Here is a 14,490-nt window from a genome sequence, read left to right as displayed (position 1 = left end):
ATTCACAACCTAGGCAGCTGATGCCAGGAAAAAGCTCTCACTCTATTCCGTCAGTGTGCTGCTCATGCAGGTCTGCGAATTGAGTTTAAAAGCTGTCCAGAGGGCTCTGTTTGTCCTTGAGACAGATTACCGTGAGCTAGCTGTCTCAAAGTCAACCTCTCTGTTTTGATGCCTGTGGCAATGAAGACGGCTAAAGCATGCTCAAAAAGTCAATTAAAATCACCAGATGACATGATAGACTGCTTTGAATACTCATTTACTCATTATGATTGGGTGAAAATATACTGTACATGGCCATTTTTTATATTATTTAGAATAATAAGGTACAATAAACCTACTAAGCTTAGTTTTAAAAACCTATCTAGAGATGTAGTAGGTTAAGGATTGAGGTTCTGGGTTACTGATCGGAAGGATGGGGGTTCAAACCGAAGTATTATTAAGATGCCACTCTTGGGCCCCTGAGCAAGACCCTTAACGTATCATGGTTCCGACCCCAGTTTCCTAACATGTCTGGGATACATGAAGAACGAATTTCACTGTGCTGTAATGTACATGTAGCAAGTAAAAGCCCTTTTACCCCCCCCTGTCTAACAGAGGTTTCACAATTAATCTTTACGTATTTCTTTAAAATTTATTTTAAAAAATCCCCACTAATTTACCTAGAACAGCTGGATGTACTTCCAGATGAAGCTACAGGGAACAATCTTTTACAGAGTATCCTGTAGAGTCTTTATCTGTGTCGGTAATTGTTTTTTTTTTTACACCCAATTAGTTTTGAGTGAATTCATAATATAACAATGATGATTCCTTTAGCCAGAATTTTGCAGTTTGATTAATACAATATATACCTTACTGAAGCATATGTTTGCTTTATTTTATCACAGTTCTGTAACATTTAAGTCTTTTAGACCACTGATTTTGTAACATTGCTGTTCACTCATAATGAGGTCGCAAAAACAAATCGCATTATTTAGTTTAGTTTTTTATTAAACCTCTCAAGCAACAGATTTTGAAGAATAAAAGTGTAAAAAAGCCTGAATTTGTTATATTCTCCACTTCAAAAAACATAAAACATTAGTATCTTGATAAAACTTTCTTATACAGTGGAACCGAGTGTCCGAGTTCCTTGTAGTATGGGAAAATCGGTGTACCAGCGGTTTTACTAGTACAAATCTTTGTAGAAATTCAAGCATGTTTCGGGAACAAAAGCATTTCTTTTGACGCGTTTGGTTCCAGTCACGCGTAGTGCTCGTCGCTTGTCACATTTCATCCCCACGCTTCACGCTCATTCGCTTCATAAACATTGTTCTGAGTGCGTTCTCGTCATTCTCTTATGTGCATATTGTGCTTTTTGTCTGTTTTTACAGTGTTTTTGTTTTATTTTACTATAAATTTAGCATCATGGGTCCCAAGGAATGTAGTGATAACACTGCAAAGATGTTGTAATAAGAATAACCATTGAAATAAAGTAAGTAATTGTAGAAAAGCATGAACATGGTGTACGCACACAAGATTATCTGCAATATAGAATGTCCTGTTTAACAGTTAGTACAATCATAAAGAACAAAAAATTATTTATTTCTTTGTTTATTATTTAATATTTTTTACGTTTATACTTTGTTACAAGTATGTTTGTGTCTTAAATTAGGCATAAAACATTTTTTAAGGCCTAAAATAAGTGATTTGCCTGAGGTCTGGGAACGGATTAATTGATTTTACATTCATTCTTATGGGAAAATTAACACGCGAGTACGAGCGTATGGGAACACGAGCGGTTTTCAGGAACGGATTAATCTCGTACACCAGGGTTCCACTGTAACTTCATTTATTACAGACTGTCAGCTCTCAGCCAGGAAGACACTCGAGCTCTCAGCAGTTGCGACAGCATACATTGAGAACACAGACTTCAACTTCTAAAACCTAGTTTCATGGTTCATAGAGTCTCGTTTTTTTGCTCTCATTTTGCCCAAGTATTGTTTGCAGATCGCCCAACCATTGCCTGTTCTACATTTATGTTTACGCCTGCCGACTCGAATTGGTTGCCTGTTCATTTAAATAAAAGCTCTTACCAGCACTTGCCTCTGCTTCCGTTATCATTCAAACAGTGCATTAGATAACACTGACTTCACAATGAAAAAACTTCCACGTGCTGCTACCAATTTCATTTTGGAGCTACTGTTCCTTTAGTCTGATTTTCCAAACCTGTAATATAATAAGTCTATTAACCTTGACTCACCACATGACTTCCCCAAGGGTAGGGATTTATAAACATAAAATTTACTTGCCTCTGCGCTCTCATTACACTTATTTCTGTCAATGGGCCAAATCTATTAAGCCGTTTGTGTCCATTTTGAAGGAAAATTCTGTCACGTTCTGTGAAATGCACCCAGTACCCTGCTTGTTGTTGGTCCAGCTCTGTTCGTTGGATAGAAAAGCATTTGTGTGAATGTGTTCCTTTTAATTCAATTCAATTAATTTTTATTTGTATAGCGCTTTTAACAATGAACATTGTCTCAAAGCAGCTTTACACAGATAATGCGGTGATTAAAAATGAATATGTTCTTTATGAGTAAGTTTGTCCCTGATGAGCAAGCCGGTGGCGACTGGCGACTGTGGCAAGGAAAAACTCCCCGAGATGGCATAAGGAAGAAACCTTGAGAGGAACCAGACTCAAGAGGGAACCCATCCTCATCTGGGTTACACCGAATGTCCATTTGTGGCGGGTATACAATGTTGCGGGGTGCAGTGATGATGATCAAAAGCGAAGTGTATTTCTGAGTCAGTGTAGGAGACTGTTGACATCAGTGTAGGAGACTGTTGACATCCAATCCAGGCAGGCCTGGATGAAGTGGGAAGATCCACGGGGGGGAGAGGGGCAGGAACAGTGGTCACTGGAGCCTCAGGAGCATGTTTAACTCGACCGAGAGAGAGAGAGAGAGAGAGAGAGAGAGAGAGAGAGAAGAGGGTGACAGGAAGAGAAGGATATGGATTATTAAGTGTACCTATTGTTGCATGAGAGTTAAAGTCACTGTGCAGTTTGGACTCCGGCAAGACTCGCTATGGCAGCATAACTAAAAGGGAGAACCAGAAGGCAACACAGACATGAGGGATCTCTGGGATAAGAGACGGCCCACCACACCACCATCAACAAACCTGAGTGAACACGTGAATGTGAGGGGACGACAGCGTACAAATATCCCAGTTCACCAAACACTCTATATCAATGTTCCCTCCAGATCTGAGCCTTTACCTGAGAAAAAATCTACTGATTAAAGGCTTGACTGAATAAATATGTTTTCAACCTCGACTTGAACACTGAGACTGTGTCTGAGTCCCGAACACTGATAGGAAGGCTGTTCCATAACTGCGGGGCTTTATAAGAGAAAGATCTGCCCCCTGCTGTAATCTTCATTATTGGAGGAACCAACAGATAGCCTGCACCTTTTGATCTAAGTAGGCGTGGAGGATCATACTGGTACAGAAGTTCACTCAGATACGGTGGTGCAAAACCATTAAGTGCTTTATATGTCAGTACTAAAAATTTTTTAATCAATGCGAGATTTGATTGGGAGCCAGTGTAGACTGATTAATACAGGGGTGATGTGGTCATATTTTCTAGATCTAGTGAGGACTCTTGCTGCTGCATTCTGAACTAACTGAAGCTTATTTATGCACCTACTCGCACACCCAGACAGTAAAGCGTTACAGTAGTCTAATCTAGAAGTAACAAAAGCATGAACTAGTTTTTCTGCATCCTGTAACGACATCATATTTCTAATTTTAGCAATATTTCTAAGGTGAAAGAAGGCGATCCTGGTGATATTATTCACGTGAGCCTCAAAGGAGAGACTCGAGTCAATAATCACACCAAGGTCTTTGACAGCCGTACACGCTGAAACAGAAACACCATCCAGAGATGTTAGGTAATCGGAAAGTTTGCTTCTAGCTGCATGTGGTCCTAGTAAAAGTACTTCCGTCTTATCTGAGTTTAGCAGAAGAAAGTTATCGAGCATCCACTGTCTAATGTCCTTTACACATTTTTTAACATTGTTAAGCTGATCTCTCTCATCTGGCTTTGCTGAAATATATAGCTGTGTATCATCAGCATAGCAATAGAATCTAATACCATGTTTATGAATAATTTCTCCAAGAGGCAGCATATATAAAGAGAAAAGCAGAGGGCCTAAGACAGATCCTTGAGGAACACCAAACTTTACCTCAGAGAGTGTGGAGAACTCACCATTCACATCAACAAACTGATAGCGATCAGTCAAATAAGACCTGAGCCAAGAGAGAGCTGTTCCCTTTATTCCAACAACGTTCTCAAGTCTAGCAAGTAGTATAGTGTGATCAATGGTGTCAAAAGCTGCACTAAGGTCGAGCAAAACAAGTAAGGAGACAAAACCCTGATCAGAGGCCAATAACAGGTCATTTACCACCTTAACTAGCGCCGTCTCTGTGCTATGATTGTCAGGCACAAGAACTCGCAGGAAACCGGAGGTTGAATGTACAAGAAACGTGTTTACTTAAGTCACTCAAGAAATGAAAGAGCAAAGCAGAACAACACGCAGGCATGAACTAAAACACAAAAGAAATACAGAAAACAAAAGAAACGTCCAACACACATGAAGCGTGATGTAAACACAAAGGGTGAGAGAGTCCACAATGTTCGTAGGCCTAAGCTGTAGAACGGACGGTGAGACTGTGAACGACTGGGGTTTATATATGGTGGTGACTGATGTGACCCAGGTGATGATGATTAGTAATCAGGTGAGCTGCTAGGGTGGATATGAGGGTTAGGAGAAGGCGTGGCTGGTGGATCCCTGACAGTACCCCCTCCCCCAGAGGCGGCTCCTGAAGCCCTGACCCTGCGCCGCGGCCGACCCCGACCCCGGGGGGCAGGACGCAACGGATGAGCGGCGTGGTACTCCTCCAGGAGCGCAGGGTCCAGTACGTCCCGCCGCGCCACCCACGACCGTTCCTCGGGGCCGTAACCCTCCCAGTCCACGAGATACTCCAGGCTGCTGCCCCGACGCCGTGAGTTCAGTATCTCTCTCACCGAGTAGACCGAGGGCTGCTCCAACACCTCCGGTGGCGGGGGTGCAATTTCCCTGGGTCGCAGTGTGTCCACGGGGGTGTAAGGTTTGAGGAGCGACACATGAAAGGTGGGGTGAATCCGGTACCGCGGTGGGAGTACTAGCCGGTAAGCTGCCTCGTTGACCTGCCTCTCGATCTGAAATGGCCCGATGTACCGGGGGCTCAGCTTCCTGCAAGGAAGCCGCAGTCGCAGATCCCGAGTGGACAGCCAGACCCAGTCTCCGGGCCTGTACTGGGGGGCCTCCCTTCTGCGTGCGTCAGCATGACGCTGGGTTTCTCTGGTTGTCCGGCGCAGTTGGGTGTGTGCAGCCTCCCATGTCCTAACACTCTCCCGGAACCAGTGGTCCACTGCAGGTACATTGGCGGGCTCGTCGGTCCAAGGAAACAGCGGGGGCTGAAACCCTAACACACACTGAAAAGGCGTGAGTCCTGTTGTATCCTGGCGCAATGAATTCTGGGCGTACTCCGCCCAGGGCAAGAACCGACTCCACTCCTCCTGATCCTGGTGGCAGTATGACCGTAGGTACCTTCCCAGGTCTTGGATCCTCCGTTCGGTTTGGCCATTCGACTGGGGGTGATACCCAGATGACAGGTTGACCGCGATCCCCAGTAGCCGAAAGAATGCTCTCCAGACATGTGAGGTGAATTGGGGACCTCGGTCAGACACCACTTCCTCCGGAAGGCCAAAGTTGCGGAAGACGTGATGGAAGAGGGCTTCTGCCGTATCCAGGGCTGTGGGGAGGCCTTGTAGGGGAACAAAGCGGCAGGCTTTAGAGAACCGATCGACGACCACTAGGATGCATGTATAACCCCCCGAGCGAGGAAGGTCAGTGACGAAGTCCACGCCGATGTGCGACCATGGTCGTTGTGGAATAGGCAGGGGGATGAGTTTACCCACTGGCAGATGCCGGGGGGTCTTTGACATGGCGCAGGTGTTGCAGCCCCGGACGAACTCCGCCACCGTATTGCTCATCCTGGGCCACCAGTAACGTCCCTGAACCAGACGTAGGGTTTGTTTCCGACCCGGGTGCCCCGAGCCTGGGTTTTCGTGAACAGACCTGAGCAGGGTCTGTCGGCATTCTTGTGGCACATAGGTTCGGTTTCCGGGGCAACCAGGGGGCGCGGGTTCCCTCCGTGTGGCCGCGCGAATATCCCCGTCCATGTCCCACACAATGGGACTCAAAATGAGCGTGGGAGGCAAGATCGGTCCTGACTCGACGGGTTCTTCAGGCCCATAGACCCTGGAGAGCGAATCAGCCTTGCCGTTCTTTGACCCTGGCCGATATGTGATGCTAAAGTTGAACCTGGTGAAGAAGAGAGCCCAACGCGCCTGACGGGGGTTTAGACGCTTGGCCTCGCGGAGGTACTGGAGATTCTTGTGGTCGGTGATGACTATGAAAGGATGAGCGGCCCCCTCCAGCCAGTGTCTCCACTCTTCCAGGGCCAGCTTGATGGCCAGGAGTTCCCGGTTACCTATGTCGTAGTTCTGTTCAGCGGAGGATAACTTCTTTGAGTAGTAAGCACAGGGATGGAGCCGCGGGGGGTTCCCTGAACGCTGGGAGAGGGCGGCCCCTACTCCCGTGGAGGATGCATCCACCTCGACGACGAACGGGAGCTGAGGGTCAGGGTGACGAAGAACTGGGGCGGTACAGAACCTCTTGCGTAGTTCCCCGAAAGCCTTCTGTGCCTCCGGGGTCCAGGAAAGGACCTTGGCCTTACCACGCAATAGTGATGTGAGCGGGGCGGTAACCAGGCTGAAACCTCCTATGAACCGGCGGTAGAAGTTAGCGAACCCTAGAAACCTTTGGAGCTCCTTGATCGTGGTGGGGGCCGGCCAATCTCGTACGGCCATCACTTTTCTCTCATCCATCCTGATGCCTGCTGCGTCGATGACGTAACCTAGGAACTGCGTCTCCGAATGGTGAAACTCACACTTGGAGAGGTTGAGGTACAGTCGGTGTTCTTGCAGCCGTTCTAAGACTTGGGTGACGTGTTGATGGTGTTCTTGTAGCGTACGTGAGTAGATCAGGATGTCGTCGATGTAAACGATCACGAACCGATGGAGAAAAGGACGGAAAACCTCGTTCATGAAGGTCTGAAAGACGGCTGGAGCAATGGAGAGCCCGTACGGCATGACCCTGTACTCGTAATGGCCTGAGGGAGTGATGAAGGCCGTCTTCCATTCGTCCCCCTCTCGGATGCGCACCAGGTTGTAGGCACTTCGGAGGTCTAGTTTGGTGAAAACGCGAGCCTCCCATAGTTCCTCCAAGGCTGCCGGGACCAGGGGGAGCGGATACGGAAGCGGGGAGATCTGTGCGTTCAAGCCCCTGTAGTCGATGCACGGCCGCAAACCTCCATCCTTCTTGGCCACAAAAAAGAAACTGGAAGCCGCCGGAGAGGTTGACTGTGTAATGAAACCCTGACGGAGGGCCTGCTGGATATAACCCTCCATCGCTTGGTGTTCCGGGGCTGCCAAGGGGTATATCCGTCCCTTCGGTAGCTTAGCTTCGGGCTTCAGTTCAATGGCACAGTCCCATGGCCGGTGTGGGGGTAACCTGGTAGCAGCCTCCTCGCTGAAGACGTCCGAGAAAGCATGGTAGACCTGGGGGACTTCCACCTGAGAGGGTTGTCTTGCTCCTTCAACTCGAGTTGCTGCCAAGGTCAAGGTGGTCCGGGGTGGAGTCGGGAGTGGATGTAAGCATGTCTGCCGGCAGGTGGGGCTCCACTCCAAGATGTCACACGGGTCCCAGGAACAAGTAGGGGAGTGTTTGGCTAACCAGGGACGACCTAGGATCACGTCCACTGTCAAATCCTCCAGTACGAGAAGCTGGATTTCCTCGTGATGTAACACTCCGACCTGGAGGGTGATAGGGGGCGTGCAGTGCTTCACCTTACCCCGTCCTAAAGGACGTCCCTGGATAGTCTGCACGGTTAGTTCCTGAGATCCCCGCTGCCGGCGTAGCTGGAGGCGTTCTAGACACGCCTGTGAGATGAAGTTTCCCGCTGATCCTGAGTCGACCAGAGAAACGACAGATAAAGAGTGAGCGGGGGTTTTTAAGGTGACCTGGAGTGTGGACAAATGAGTAATGTCAGAAGTAAGAGTGACACCACTCACCGTCCGACGGGGAGGTCTAACTGGGCATTGGGCCACGCGATGTCCTCCTTCTCCACAGTAGAGGCAGGCCTGAGTCGCCCGTCGGCGCTCCCTTTCCTGCTGAGATAGTCGCTGTGAGCCGAGTTGCATGGGTTCCGGCAATGGAGCTGCTGATGCCGCCATGGCGGGCACTGGGTCGTGCAGGGGAAAACGGCCAGCAGTCAGGTGTTGAGAAACGCGGATAGATTTCTGAAGAAACGCCTCTAGTCCTAGGGTGTCATCAAAGGTGGCCATTGCCAGCCGGAGCTCTTGGTTTAACCCCCTGCGATACACAGCCAGCAGCGCCTTCTCGTTCCAGCCAGCAGATGCCGCCAGAGTACGGAAGCGGAGGCTGTAACCCGAAACGCTGTCAGTTGCCTGCTGGATGTTCAGCAGCTGATCTGCCGTTGAGGTATCCCCGGGGGCGGTGCTAAAGACCTCGGCGAAATGCCCAGTGAAAGCGGCAAATGACGTCAGCGCCGGGCTCGCTGTGCTCCAGAGCGCTCTCGCCCACGCGAGCGCTCTTCCGGAGAGAAGGGATATCAAAAACGCGACCTTAGCTCGTTCGCTGGGAAAGTTCTGGGGTTGCATCTCGATATACAAGGATACCTGAAGCAGGAAGCCCTGGCACTCAGCCGTGTTTCCGGAAAAAGAAGCCGGGAGCGCAACCGGGCTGCCGAAAGCTGAACGGGGAGGAATCGCGACCGCGGGTCGGTCAACCAAATCCGCAGCCGCGGCTGCGGGCTGATCCTCCATACCAAGGTAACGCGGTTTAGCTCCTTTCCCTGTTGCCCTTCGGTTTTGTTAAAGGTCCGTTCTTCTGTCAGGCACAAGAACTCGCAGGAAACCGGAGGTTGAATGTACAAGAAACGTGTTTACTTAAGTCACTCAAGAAATGAAAGAGCAAAGCAGAACAACACGCAGGCATGAACTAAAACACAAAAGAAATACAGAAAACAAAAGAAACGTCCAACACACATGAAGCGTGATGTAAACACAAAGGGTGAGAGAGTCCACAATGTTCGTAGGCCTAAGCTGTAGAACGGACGGTGAGACTGTGAACGACTGGGGTTTATATATGGTGGTGACTGATGTGACCCAGGTGATGATGATTAGTAATCAGGTGAGCTGCTAGGGTGGATATGAGGGTTAGGAGAAGGCGTGGCTGGTGGATCCCTGACAATGATGAGGCCGAAATCCTGACTGATACATTTCAAAAATATTATTCATAAGTAGGTGTGAGCATAACTGCTGTGCTACAACCTTTTCCAAAATTTTGGCTATGAAGGGGAGATTTGATATTGGTCTGTAGTTGGACAGCTGACATGGGTCAAGGTCAGGTTTCTTAATTGGGGGTGGATAACTGCCAGTTTGAAGGATTTTGGTACAAAACCAGTGCTAATGGAAGAGTTTATTATTTTTAAAACAGGTTCAATTACCTCTGGAATGATCTGTTTAAAGAAACTTGTAGGCAAGGGATCGAGAATGCAGGTTGATGATTTTGATGAGGAAATTAATGAAATTAAGTCATTCTCGTGAATAGGAGTAAAACTTTGTAATTGATTGTCTGTTATAATTACACTGCTGTCTACAGGGTTACTTGTAAAATAATTTGGCTTTATATTAACCGTCTGGATTTTTTGCCTGATGTTTTCAATTTTATTATTAAAAAAGTTCATGAAATCATTAGTACCTAATGATGGTGTGCATGTGAGTGCAGTGCTTTTATTCCCTGTTAATTTTGCTACCGTGCTGAATAAAAATCTAGGATTATGCTTGTTATTTTCTATAAGGGTGGAGAAATATGCTGAGCTAGCAGCACTAAGAGATTTTCTATAAATTCGGAGGCTCCCCTTCCATGCTATTTGAAATACTGTTAATTTTGTTTGACGCCATTTACGTTCTAATTTTCGAGTGGTCTGTTTTAAGGTATGATCATTATACCACTGTGCTAATTTTTTCTCCCTGATCATTTTGGTCTTAAGGGGAGCTACATCATCTAGGGTATAACGTAATGTTGATTCTAGGTGTTTAGTGGCCCAGTCGAGCTCTGCAGGGTCAGACGGAGATCTATCTAATATCGTAATTTCTGGAAGATTGTTAATAAAACGCGCTGTTGTAGCTGACGTGAAAGTACGCTTAACACGATAACGTGGTGAAGTAGTAATGCAATGACTGAGGCAAATTTTAAAAGAGATGAGATAATGGTCTGAAATAGCTTCAGACTGTGGAATTATGACTACGTTTTTTATTTTTAATCCAAATGTTAACAACAAATCGAGAGTGTGTCCACCACTATGAGTGGGTCCTATAACATTCTGATTAATTCCAACTGAATCTAGAATGGACACAACAGCTGCTCTTAAGGAGTCTTCCTGATGATCAAAATGAATGTTAAAATCACCAACAATTAATGCTTTGTCTAGAGAAGTAACTAAATTTGTGATGAAATCTGCAAATTCTATGAGAAAATCAGAGTAGGGCCCTGGGGGTCTATAAATAATAATGAGTGGAATTGTCTGACTGGACCTGCTTTCAGACACTGAATATTTTATGCTGGTGTAAAGAACTTCAAATGTTTTACATTTGTGTTCAGTCTTTTGTGTGACGCTTAGATTATTATTATAAATAGCTGCGACTCCGCCTCCTCTGCCATTTAGACGGGGTTGGTGTATGTAACTATACCCAGGAGGACTCGCTTCATTTAATGCTAAATATTCATTTGGTTTAATCCATGTTTCTGTCAAACACATTATTTTAAACTCCTGGTCGGTAATAATTTCGTTTACATTAAGCGCTTTAGACGTGAGAGATCTAATATTCAGCAATCCTATCTTTAGATCAGAGGTGCTGGCTGTGCGTTCAGTCCTATTTAATTTTATGTTAATCAGGTTACTAAAACAGACTTTCTGAGAATTCCTATATGTTGGTTTCGCTCGGGGGACAGACACAGTCTCAATTTGGTGGATCCTGAGTAACGACTCTGTGCAGCTAGCAGACGGTCGGTTTAGCCTGTCTGTCTGCTCCCTGGCCTTGGCTCTAGACAGTCACTTGTTAACTAGTGCTGTTCTGAGACTATGACCTATACTACAAGAAATGAGAGCAGCACCTTCCCGAGTGGGATGGACACCGTCCCGCCCTAACAGGCCAGCCTTGCCCTCAAAAATGCTCCAATTATTAATGAAGCCCACATTATTTTTGGAGCACCACTCGGACATCCAGCAGTTCAGCGACCATAACCTGCTGTAGGCTACATCGCCACGTCGTATTGGGATGGGGCCAGAGCATATTACAGCATCGGACATTGCCTTCGCTAATTTACACACCTCTATAATATTACTCTTAGTAACCTCTGACTGTCGAAGGCGTATATCATTAGCTCCTGTGTGAAAAACTATCTTAGAGAATCTATGCTTTCCTAAGAATCTAAGCTGACCTGCTATGTCCGGCGCCCTGGCTCCCGGTATACACATGACCTGTGCTGCTGGTGCCCCTAAAGGTCTAGCTAATTTCACGTGCCTCAGAATGGAGTCTCCTAAAACCAGAGCTCTTTCAGGTTTCTCAGCGGGTGCTTCACTGAGGAGAGCAAACCTGTTGGACACGTGAAGCGGAGAGGAATGGTGCTCCCGTGGGCGAGCCTTAGCGTTAGCTTTGGCTTTGCGAATATGCTGCCGAGTCGTCACCCATTCGCCCCGCTGCAAGGGCTCTAATGCCGGAGTCGGGGGAATATTAACTTCACCTAGGGCATCCAGACTTTCCCCTGCAGTACCTGGACTGCTCTCGCACTCACTACTTCTCTCTAGACTCTGGATGCGCTCCTCTAATGCTAAGATCTTCTCCGTCAAAGAGCAAACTAGCTTACACATCTTACAGATTAAATTATCGCTAACAACGGAGAGAGACTGACTAAACATGTCACACTTCACACACTGAATGAACTGGATGTTCGCCATAGCAGAGAAATTACGTACCCTTAATGTGGTTAATGTACTGTGTGTTCGTAGTTCTGGTGGGAATATCCTCCACGCACTGCTTTCAAATTCTCAAACAGGAACTTTTTATTTTGGAACTAATTCTTCTTGCTAGTTCGTGTCTTCCCCTTTATATTCTTCTTTAAGTTTTTGATTTTTGTCTGAAAAAATCTAAGTTTTCCAAGCCCCAAGAACTTTGACACAATTCGAACACTGCATTTATCTCCATTTATCTCCTGGCATGGGGGAGACGGATCTATGATGATCTCCGATGATGAGCTATTCTATGATTAGCTCAGTCGCTCCTGGTTCCACAATGTCAACTGACTGTAGAAGACTGTAGAAAGGACATTACTAATAATCACACACTCTGGTGTTCTTGGTAGTTTTCACTTTGCTTTGTATTGATTTTTAAGAGCTATAATCACACTTTTATAATTCCCTTTAATACTTAAGTTGCTGCTTTGAGGCAATGTCCGTTGTGAAAAACGCTATAGAAATAAACTTGAACTTGAAATTCAAACATGCAGTAGATTTTACTGCAACCACCAAAACAAATTTAGACTTGTTTGGTACCCGCTCCTACTGAGAAGGCTAGGGGCTGCTGACTGCTTCTGCAACGTTAGTTCCCTGGGGTCTGCTAGAAGAAAAAAGACATGCAGTTGTAGTTTACAAGATTGCAACCATAGAGAGAGAGAGAGAGACCCCCTATAACACAGACACCTGGGGCAGCTTGGAGCCACAGGGGAACAGAGTGTGGTGTGTGGAGTTCCAGTGTGAGTTCAGAATATAATAAAGAACTGGAACTGTGAGAGCTTGATCTGCCTTCTGTGACATGTCACTCTATTAGTGTCTCCTCTTCATAACACTCAAACAGGAAGACTATACTACTTCTGCTGCTGCATTCCTTCCAGGCTCATCAGGGTTAAAATCATTCCCATTCATGTGAGTACTGCAGTCCCTTTAAGAGTACCAAAACTCTTTCCAATCGGACTGACATCGCGTCAGTTCCTCAGAACATTGTGGCGTTGTGTCATCCAGGTGATTCTCACTGCCCATGACAGATAGGTTCATATAACAATTCCACACAGTTTTGGTTTTATCCAGCGTGCTTAGATGTCCTGTGGTTTATTGTCAGTGATTTTCTGGAAATTATTCCACAGCCTAATTCGGCTACACACTATTATACACACTATCGGCTATTCTGGCATACTGAAATTGAAATAAGCTACGTGGGTGAGGCTTAGTCAATGAATGATGGATGCAATAAACATTCTTTAATCGAGTGATGATAAATTGAATATGACAGTGTAAATCCAGTGTGCCACTTGTTTCAGATGCTGACTAGTAGTTAAATATTGCAGTTTTCAGGGTCATTACATTATAAATAAAGTTAAATAAAGGGTTTCTTTACAGATACTATTCTTTATTTCTCACCTTTTGACGATGTGTATCTCCATAACTGAGGTAGATGGGATTTGCATCTTAATGCATAGCCAATGATATGATACATTTAGAAGACATATGAAGCAGCTACCGATGCTTCACCCGGTTACTATGCAGTGCGATTTCGATTTGATTCAACACAATGCGATTCAATGCAATACATTGCAACAATGCTATGCAATTCAATATTGTACAGACAGTTCACATTTATTTCTTTGATTCAAACAGACAGCAAATCTGACTTAAATTGATTTAAGCCTTCTGACATGAAAAAGCATGGCCCTTTCACAAACAGGGCAACAGTGCAAAAAAAGAAAAAATGAAATAAAACCAGACATTCCTCTCCTGTTCTGTCTCCAGAAAGATGCAGCTCTGCACCTCTGCCATGTTAATCTATATTCTATGTGACTGTTCTAGCATGGCAATGCCCCTCAAGTCAAGAAGCTTTTATTGTCATTTTAACCATGTATAACTGATGCAGTACACAGTGAAATGAGACGACGTTTCTCCAGAACCATCTACGTAATACAACATAAAGCAAAATAAAGCTATATGAACACAGAGATAAGGAATGAAGTAGCTTGTCTTTGCCACAATGCTGTTTGCTTTGCGGATGCAGCGTGTGGTGTAAATATCCCTGATAGAGGGGAGAGAGATTCCAATGATCTTCTCAGCTGTCCTCACTATCCTCTGCAGGGTCTTGTGATCCAAAACAGTGCAGTTTCCAAACCAGGCAGTGATGCAGCTGCTCTGGATGCTCTTGATGGTCCCTCTGTAGAACGTGGTCAGGATTGGGGGAGGGAGATGGGCTTTTCTCAGCCTTCTCAGAAAGAAGAGACCCTT

This window comes from Silurus aristotelis, assembly GCF_946808225.1.
Source record: "Silurus aristotelis genome assembly, chromosome: 8".
Taxonomy (NCBI): domain Eukaryota; kingdom Metazoa; phylum Chordata; class Actinopteri; order Siluriformes; family Siluridae; genus Silurus; species Silurus aristotelis.
This window is presented reverse-complemented; position numbering follows the sequence as displayed.